At 37.9% G+C, this 9,703-nt stretch overlaps 2 non-coding genes across 2 annotated transcripts; both read right to left on the bottom strand.

Annotated features, from left to right (window-relative positions):
- Positions 1-4,937: 4,937 nt before the first annotated feature.
- On the bottom strand, positions 4,938-5,044 carry LOC127124831 (small nucleolar RNA R71). The gene has a single exon (XR_007804307.1). It is a non-coding gene; the product is annotated as a small nucleolar RNA R71 (small nucleolar RNA).
- A 3,662-nt stretch (positions 5,045-8,706) lies between these two features.
- LOC127125087 (small nucleolar RNA R71) lies at positions 8,707-8,813 on the bottom strand. The gene has a single exon (XR_007804548.1). It is a non-coding gene; the product is annotated as a small nucleolar RNA R71 (small nucleolar RNA).
- Between the last annotated feature and the right edge of the window lie 890 nt (positions 8,814-9,703).

Here is a 9,703-nt window from a genome sequence, read left to right as displayed (position 1 = left end):
TATTTTTTTTGACACACAAAAATTCCTTTAGAGGATCGAGCTACTTCGAAACCTAAAAAGTATTTTAGGGTTCCCAAATATTTAATGCTGATTTTTGCATCCAAAACTTGTTTTAATAAAGAGAAGTTAGTGATATTGTTTCCAGCAATCATTAGATCACCCACATAAACAAGGACAACAGTTAAAGAATTTAGCTTACTATTGGTAAAAAGGGAGTAATCAAGTATGGATTGGGTGTAATATATTTCAAATAGAGTGGAGGTAAGTTTATGATTCCACTTTCTACGGGCTTATTTTAAGTCATGGATGAAATGATTTAATTTACAAACAATGTTATTACTCGAAACTTTTAAACCAATGTGGACTTTCATGTAGATTTCTTTATCTAAGCCACCATGTAAGAAGTTTGTATTGATGTCTAACTGAAGAAGATACCACTTATTTGTGGCAGCTAGTGACAAAAGAAGCAAAATGGTGGTCATATTAACCACTAGACTAAAAGTTTCAAGATGATTTATTCCCTCTATTTGGTTAAAACCCTTAGCAACTAAACGAGCTTTATATCTCTTAATGGTTCCATTGAACATAAATTTTACTTTGAAAATTCATTTACATCCAATTGTTTTTTGTTGGGAGGGAGGGGGACAAGGTCTCATGTGTTGTTGTAAGGTAAGGATTATAGCTCATTTCTAATAGCTTGTTGGAAATTTGGGTTAGAGGCAGCCTTAGTATAACTAGAGGGTTAATGATAAAAGATAATTTAATAATAAAACATTTGTGGTTAGTAGATAAATCATTATGTGAAACAACATTTTGGATAGGATCTGGATATTACCTATAGTTGTGTTATTTGTAGAGTGGATATTACCTTTGATGAGATTGCAATGAAAATCTTGTAGGTGAGAATTGGTCAATTTACTTGATTTTCGGATTTGTATGAGAGAATTGTGGTTTGTAATGTTTTTCGAATGTGTGTTTGTTGATCTAGAATGAGAGGTTGTGTATTGTGGGTTTGGAGTAGAGGTATTTGTGTTGGGTGAAAAATCAACTTAAGAAATGGGGTGGTTTGTAGGTGAATGTGTAGTGGTTGTTTGGTGCACTTCAGTGACATGTCGTAAGTATACAGTAGTATCAAAGTAGTAAAAAGGGTTTTCGTATCACAGAGACCAAATATTCGATTATCGAGTTCAACTTTATAATTGTTTAGATAAAGTGATTGAAAATGAATTTGGATTTGAAACAGGAAAAAAATTTACGAATAAAAATTATATTTAAAAAGTAGAACCTAGGGTGCATGATTCTTTTCTAAACAGACTCACCTGAATCTCCAGTTCTATTACAAGAAACAGATTAAATTATAGAAAAATAGAGAAAATTAGCAACACCTACTTTCGTTAGCATGTTGTTCTATCTCAGACAAATAACATGTCCACTTTCGTCGGCCTAGCTTATTTGTTTGAGATTAGTTTCATGGAGCTATATGAATGAGACTTTCTCAACTGAGTTTGAGACACTTTCGTCATCTTATACTTAGTTGACTATAACTCCACTTACGGATATCGAAACACACCCTTTTTCAAAGTATGATTGGTATATGAAATGTCTTTACTTTCGTAAACGACATTTGCGTTAAAAGATCAGAGTTCTAAAATAATTTTTGGTTTTGTTTCTCGTAATAAAATAGTAGATGGTTCACATGAGGTTTGTCATGAGACAGTCCTCGTGACCTTTAATTCCTAGAAAAATACACTAGCATGGTAATGATAAACATTGAAGCATAAAATTCATACATTGTAAAAATAGTAAATTACAACTTGTAACCTAGAGGATGACTTAAATTAAAATAATGCTCCAAAAGAAACTTTGATCCAGTACATCGTTAATATAGATTAGCAACAAACTTACAGCAACCAAAATAAGAATAACTTGCATAAAACTAAAGTATCAAAGTAATTCTAGTGCATAAAATAAGGCTTCGTACATCTGCAGTGAGATTACATCCCTTATATAAGCTTAGGATCCATACATTTTTGCATCAAATACCTTAATGGATGAAGAGAAACAACCTTGGACATCAACATTTTTGAAACAACCCATGAAAACCATAAAATAAGACCGAAATCTGAAATATTTATGGTCGTACGCAACGCTTACTGGCCAACCGTAAATCTTCCTCCACGTTGATGGGGTCTTTGCATCTAGGGCTTTTACAACTATACGGAGGCCTTGTGGGCAGGCCGTAAGCAAAGCATAATTTTGATGGAGATTTGGCGCTTGAAGGACTTATGGTTGAAGCCTCTTTTATAGGCTAACCGTAAGCTTCACAGAAAATGAATTTTCTTTGTGCTTTTCTTCTCTTTTATCCTAACATCAATGCCAAATACCTATATGACTGCAATACATAAAAAATACCAGTCTTTTGAAAAATTAAAACACAAAACGTGAATGAAAATCCTAATTAAAAAGTAGTAAAATATTGTTTATCAAACTCTCTCATACTTAAATAGTTGGGTGTCCTTGAGCAAATTGGCTTGCATAGGAAAAATTAAGACAAAGTTAATAAATAGATAAAGGTTTGTGTAAATGTTATCACTGATACTCATACGCGAATCAAAGTTTAAATTGGCCAAAAGTTAATTTTCTCGGTATTCAATATGAAGCCAATGGCATTGTAAGAACACTGATAACGCGAAAACACATCAGATAATTGCCTCTATTTACACTCAGAAATCACATCATTTCGATTAATATCCCGATTATTGCGCAAGTATTCGTGTTGTTTTTGCAGGTATTTGAATCTCCACACACTAAAGAGCAAAATGAAGAAAAGGAAGAAAAAGAAGAAGAAACAAGCGAAAAAGCATAGAAAAACCAGAAGAATAGAATAAGCAGAATTTGCTGATGTGACGATCGCCACACATTCATGACGCTCGTCACGACCCAGCGTGTGACGACTGTCACAGGCCCATGACGAGTGTCACATGGCCACAAAATGCGCTTTGAAGTAGTCAGCAACAGGCACCCAAAAGTGCCTATATTTCCTCCAACAAACTTTTCCCACGATTTCCTCTCTCAAGACCAAGTGTTCCTTGAATTCCTCAACTACCAAGACCTAATGGACACTATATAAAGGACTCAATTGGGAAAAATTGGGGACGCCTACTTTGATTTGACGCTCTGCAATTTAATTTCAAGTTTTTAGCATTCAACATTTTTTCTTTTATTCCAGCAACCTTGTTTCCGTTGCCTTATTGTATTCGCCATTCTTTTCATAGTTTCCCTTTTCCACTTAGTTTTTCAGTTAGCCATAGTAGTGGTTTCCTACACTGGGGAGCTACTACACTTTATTTAATTTTAAGTAGTAATCTGTATTGAAGAAGCAAAGCCTACCGACTTGTGGAGGACTGCTCAAGTGCTCCAAGAATCGCTATACTATATACTTTGATCTCCAGGTTTTTATTGAATTATTATTATTATTTCCCATTTATTGTTATAAGCATGTTTGTCGCTGAGTTAATCTGTTTATGCCTTGCAATTGCCTTATTTAATATGTCCGGCTAAACTACCGGTATCGGTATGTAGCAACTTAATTTGATGGGATTTAATAATAACCGATGAAAACCCTTTTTCTCAAATAACCTTTTAGGCTGAAGTTTTTAATATGAATTTAATTAACTTTATCACAAAAGCGTGAAAAGCTATTTAATACGATTTTGCCACGAGAGTGGGAAATTAACTAAGGTGAGAACCAACAATCGCGAGAGCGTGAGGCTCGAGCTGGATAGTAAAAATTAGGCATTGGGTTTAAAAACAGCGAGAGCACTTTAAAAACAATTAGAATTTATTTATTTTCAAAAAGTAATTTTGACTTCAAATGGGACAACGAGAGCGTACATTCTGACTTAAAGTTATAGGCCAAATCAACAACCACGAGAGTGTGAGATAAAGTCTTTTAAATAAACATTTTCTACTGAGAGATATTTGACAATTAAACTATTCACCGGTGACTTATCGAATCCCTGACGATTAATGCACTGCATACTGATTCCTTCCTTTAATTCTTTCTTAAAACCGGAAATATCCCTTAGATTTACTATATTACCACCGAACTCTTACTAATCTATTCCCTTAGCTAAACATAGTGACGTTAGCAGCACTAATTTGACCATAGGTCCCTGTGGGATCGATATCTTTTAAAACTAAAGCGACTAGACTGTGCACTTGCAGTCAAGTACCCGACAGACTATATTTTATATATAGCCAGACGAACCATCAAGTTTTTGGCGCCGTTGCCGGGGACCTGTTTTAGTCGAATAGTGCGATTCTTCTGTTGCACGGTATAGACTAAGGTAGAAAAACAAAAACTAATCTTCTCTCCTTTTTCATTCCCTGATTGTATGCCAAGTACTCGCTCACAAGGCGATAACTTAGCACCACCAATTCCTGAATTAGAACGTTTCCTGTACGTGAGACGCCGAATACACGAATATCAACAAAAATACGGTATTCCCGATATCTCATTTCCTCTTGAATCAGAAGAAAAACCAAACATGGCTGACGAAGTACCACATAATCGTCCTCTTAAATTCTACGCTACCCCATCTCAACAAGAACCTCACAACAGCATTGCTGCTCCCGCTATAAATCGAAACGATTTCGAGCTGAAACCCTCACTCTTATCAGCCGTCCAACAACATCAATTTGCTGGAAATCCAACAGAGGATCCTAATGAACACCTGACCAAGTTTGTGCAGTATGCTGATACTGTAAAAGCGAATGGTGTATCTCAAGATGCGATAAGACTGTGCCTTTTTCCCTTTTCTCTAAGAGACAGAGCTTGGGCTTGGTTGCAATCCTTGCCCTCTAACTCCGTTACAACATGGGAGGAGCTGAAGAACGTCTTCTTATCCAGATACTTTTCGCCGAGCAAAACTACTATGCTGAGAGCTCAAATCAACGGATTCAGGCAAAAAGATGTGGAATCTCTCTACGAAGCATGGGAGAGATACAAGGACATGATGAGAATATGTCCACATCACGGTTTAGAAGATTGGGTGATCATTCACACTTTTTATAACGGGCTTCTGTACAACACAAGACTTACAATAAACGCTGCCGCAGGCGGTGCACTTATGGATAAGCCATACACCGAAGCCTATCAACTCATTGAAAACATGGCCCAAAACCATTGCCAATGGGGAGGTGAACGAACTCCAGTGGAAAAGTCCCAGACTAAGGGTGGAATGTACGAAATCAGTAGCCTTGACCATGTTCATGCAAAGGTAGATGCCCTTGTCCAAAAATTAGATAACTTGACCATACCACCCGCAGCCACCGTGGCTGTTGTGACTCCAAACCGTGAGTTATATGGAAATCCTGGACACACTGCACAAGAATGTCAAATACTAGCAGGAGTCCCAACAGATCAAGTGAACTACACTCAAGGAAATCCCTATTCAAATACTTACAACCCTGGTTGGAAAAACCATCCAAATTTCTCGTATAAGAATAACAATGCCCTTTATGCACCTGGCCAAGCACCAGCTGTTCCGCCTGGATATTAAAAGCCAGCTAACAATGCTCCTAACATGCCTAGGAAGTCAAATCTCGAGTTGATGATGGAAAGCTTCATAGCTACTCAAGCTCAAACAAACAAGGACTTATTGAACCAGAACATACATACTAGCGAGCAACTTAAACAACTAGCGAATAAAGTAGACGCCTTAGCCACCCACAATAAGATGCTGGAAACACAGATTTCACAAGTGGCTCAACATCAAGCGTCTACAGCCGCTCCAACTGGAACATTTCCTGGACAGTCGCAACCCAATCCGAAGGGACATGCAAATGCCGTTATACTGAGAAGTGGAAAAGAAGTAGATGGACCCTTAGATCCGAGACTCCAAAACCCTACCATGTACCAAAAACCAGATGAAACCTCAACTGAGCAGGTGGATGAACCAAAGGAAACAGAAGATAATAACCAGGTGGCCGAAGAGAAAGAGAAACCCTATGTGCCTCCACCACCTTATAAACCACCCATTCCGTATCCTCAAAGACTTAAAAGTTCTAAAACTGCGAATCAATTTAGGAAATTTGTTGAGCTTCTGAAGCAATTAAACATTACGTTACCCTTTACAGAAGCCATCACACAAATGCCTTCCTATGCCAAATTTCTTAAGGAAATCCTATCCAATAAGAAAAAGATTGAGGATGACGAAACAGTTACACTTACTGCCGAGTGTAGCGCCATAATCCAGAACAACATGCCTCCCAAACTAAAAGACCCGGGTAGTTTCTTGATAACACTGAAATTTACCGTATTTTCGACTCCGATTTCACATGCATTCTAGTTGTTTTAATGTTATTTTGTTGTGTTATTGCTATGTTTTCCTTTGTTTTCAGGTTTTTACTTTAACCGGAGCCCCGATCGAGAAAAGGAGCGAAAAAGAGCCAAAAACCCTAAAATTCAGCATTTTATACTTGTGGCCTACCCCATGGCTGGCGCCACAGACCCTGCCATGACGTGTCCAAGCTCAACTTCCCTCAACTCCCACGTTCCCCACTACCTCCACTAAGGCGCCTCACTTTGGCCTTGTGGCGGGCGCCATGGCCTTGTGGCGGGCGCCACAAGAGGAAAATAGTTTCCCTCCCATTTTCAAGTTGAAGGGCATCCAAGTCATTTCCATCTTTTTACTTGCTTATAAATAGAAACTCGAATTCACTTTTACAATCATCCAAACTTAGAGCAGAGGCAAACTCAGAGCAACTTTGTTTCACTTAGGCATATATTCAGTATTTTAAAGTGGTAATCGCTTCGCATTGGAGTGTTACCACAATTGTGTAATCAAGTCTGTGATAGAGTCCGTAATCGAGTTTGGAGCACTCTGGAAGGAAGTTAATCCTGCCGCCATTTTCATTTCCGCTTTGCAATTTATTCAACCCTCCGATTGGAGAAGGTTTTTATTACTTGCCTTTACTTTATTTATTTCCCGCACTCGCTTTACTTTATTTATTTCCCGCACTCACTTTACTTTATTTATTTCCCGCACTCGCTTTACTTTATTTATTTCCCGCACTCACTTTACTTTATTTATTTCCCGCACTCGCTTTACTTTATTTATTTCCCGCACTCGCTTTACTTTATTTATTTCCCGCACTCGCTTTACTTTATTTATTTCCTGCACTCGCTTTACTTTTATTTATTTCCTCGCACTCGCTTTAAATTATTTATTTCCTCGCACTCGCTTTACTTTTATTTATTTCCTCGCACTCGCTTTAAATTATTTATTTCCTCGCACTCGCACTACTTTTATTTACTTTCCGCACTCGCACTACTTTTATTTACTTTAATGCACTTTTACTTTACCATGTCTAACTAAATCTATAAGGTTAGAATGTAAGAATCGTAATTGAACCGATAATCCGTACAATTGTTCGTAGAAGCACTTAAGGGCTATTTTAACTTTCAACTTAAGTTTTCCCGCACTTCAATTCCGTTGGGTAAGATCGAAAGCCGTCCAACGTCTTTTTAAACTTAATTATTTTTAACTATTTCAAAAACAGCGAAAGCGCTTTGTTTAGTTCATTAGAAGATTTTAACATTAAGAAGAAAAGAGATTTTAAAACTATTTTCGGGCGCGTTTATAAGTTTAGAGTCTGGTTCGTAAGAACCTCTTTTGGTTAAGAAATCCAGGTTATAATACTTTTCAACTTAGTCAAGATACTATATTTCTTAAAAATAGGTTTACTACTCTAACGCAATGCGCGCCTTTTTATAAGTGACAATAAGAGGGATTAGGGAGTACAACTCAGTTCTGAATACGCGAAAGCGACAGTTTCTGTTAAATTAGTTCTTTTCAAAGTAGGAAACACTGCCCATAAGTAACTCTATTAGCAAGTACTTGGATTATTAATTGATTACGTGAATTACATTCGACCCTGTCTTTATTAATTAAATTTATTTCAATACTTTACTTTTCATTGCACACTACAAAAACACCTATTTTGATTGCCTTTGATAAACACCATAATGACAGATAACGATAGATTGACACTTGGTCTCTGTGGATTCGACAATCTTTTATATTACTCTGACGCGTTCGCATACTTGCGAAACACCGCATCAAGTTTTTGGCGCCGTTGTCGGGGACCAATTTCGTCAAATTTCATTTTCTTGTTGTTATCGCTTAGACACAGGCTATTTCCCGCCGGTCAATGCGAAGAACTCGTAGCACCGGAAGTTTAAGCTTAGTATACCCTCTGGCGGAACCTGAACGTTATGCTCGCGCACATTTATTCTTTCATAGAATCAAGAGAGCTATGGCCGAAGATCAAAACCAAAGACCTCTTAAGGATTTCGCTCAACCATCTAATGAAGAACCTAGTTCTAGTATAGTAAACCCAACCATCCCAGCTAATAATTTTGAACTTAAACCATCCCTGTTGCAACTAGTGCAACAGAGACAATTCGCAGGTCTCGCTACTGAGAACCCAAACCAACATTTAAAAATATTTCTTCAATTAGCAGACACTTTTAAAACCAATGGAGCTTCTCCTGAGGCAATACGTTTAAGATTATTTCCTTTTTCCCTCAGAGATAAAGCCCTATCATGGTTAGATTCCCTTCCACCCAATTCCATTACGACTTGGGATAACCTTAGAAGAGTATTTCTTGCTAGATATTTTCCCCCGAGTAAAACCGCCGTTCTTCGAAACCATATAACTAGATTTACCCAAAACCAAGGAGAATCGTTGTTCGAAGCTTGGGAGAGATATAAAGAGTTGTTACGAGCATGCCCACATCATGGCTTAGAAAATTGGTTAATCATTCAAACCTTCTATAATGGACTTCATTACAACACAAAGATGACCATCGACGCTGCCGCAGGCGGTGCTTTGATGAACAAACCTTATCCTGAAGCTAGTGCCCTCATCGAAGATATGGCTCAAAACCATCAATCATGAGGAGTCGAACGAGCGACAGTTGAGAAGAAGGAAGCCCAAGGAGGAGTGCATGAACTAAGTTCTATAGACATGATGCAAGCTAAAATGGATGCATTAGCCCTTAAGGTCGAGCATATGTGCATAAACCCGAATACTATAGCAGCAGTTTCGTCAGATTGTGAGATATGTGGAACCAAAGGACACCAATCTGCAGAATGCAGTATATTAAACGAAACCCACTTTGAGCAAGTGAACTACACCCAAGGGAACCCATACTCGAATACCTATAACCCTGGATGGAGGAATCATCCAAACTTCTCCTATAAAAACAATAACCCAATCCAAAATAATGCACCTTTGAGACCTAGCTATCAAGCCCTTAGATCAAATTAACCTATGCAACCTGTGCCACCAAAGCCGAGCCTTGAGAAAATTATGGAAAATTTTATCACCGCTCAAACCCAACAAAACAAGGAGTTCATGAACCAAAACATTCATGTTAACGAATTGATTACTCAGTTTGGAACCAAGGTTGACCAAATAGTTACTTATACTAAGATGCTTGAAACCCAGATCTCTTAGGTAGCTTTAAACCAAGCCCCTCAGACTACACCTGGAGGACAGTTTCCTGGACAACCTCAACAAAATCCGAGAGGACAAGCCAATGCCATTACCCTACAAAGTGGGAACACTTATGATGAGCCACCAAACCCTAGATTGAGTGAACCCGAAACTTCTAAGGTATGTACCAAACCCA

Source organism: Lathyrus oleraceus, chromosome 2 (assembly GCF_024323335.1).
Source record: "Lathyrus oleraceus cultivar Zhongwan6 chromosome 2, CAAS_Psat_ZW6_1.0, whole genome shotgun sequence".
Classification (NCBI taxonomy): Eukaryota; Viridiplantae; Streptophyta; class Magnoliopsida; order Fabales; family Fabaceae; genus Lathyrus; species Lathyrus oleraceus.
Note: the sequence above shows the minus strand (reverse complement) of the source record. Positions and strands in the feature narration are given on the sequence as shown.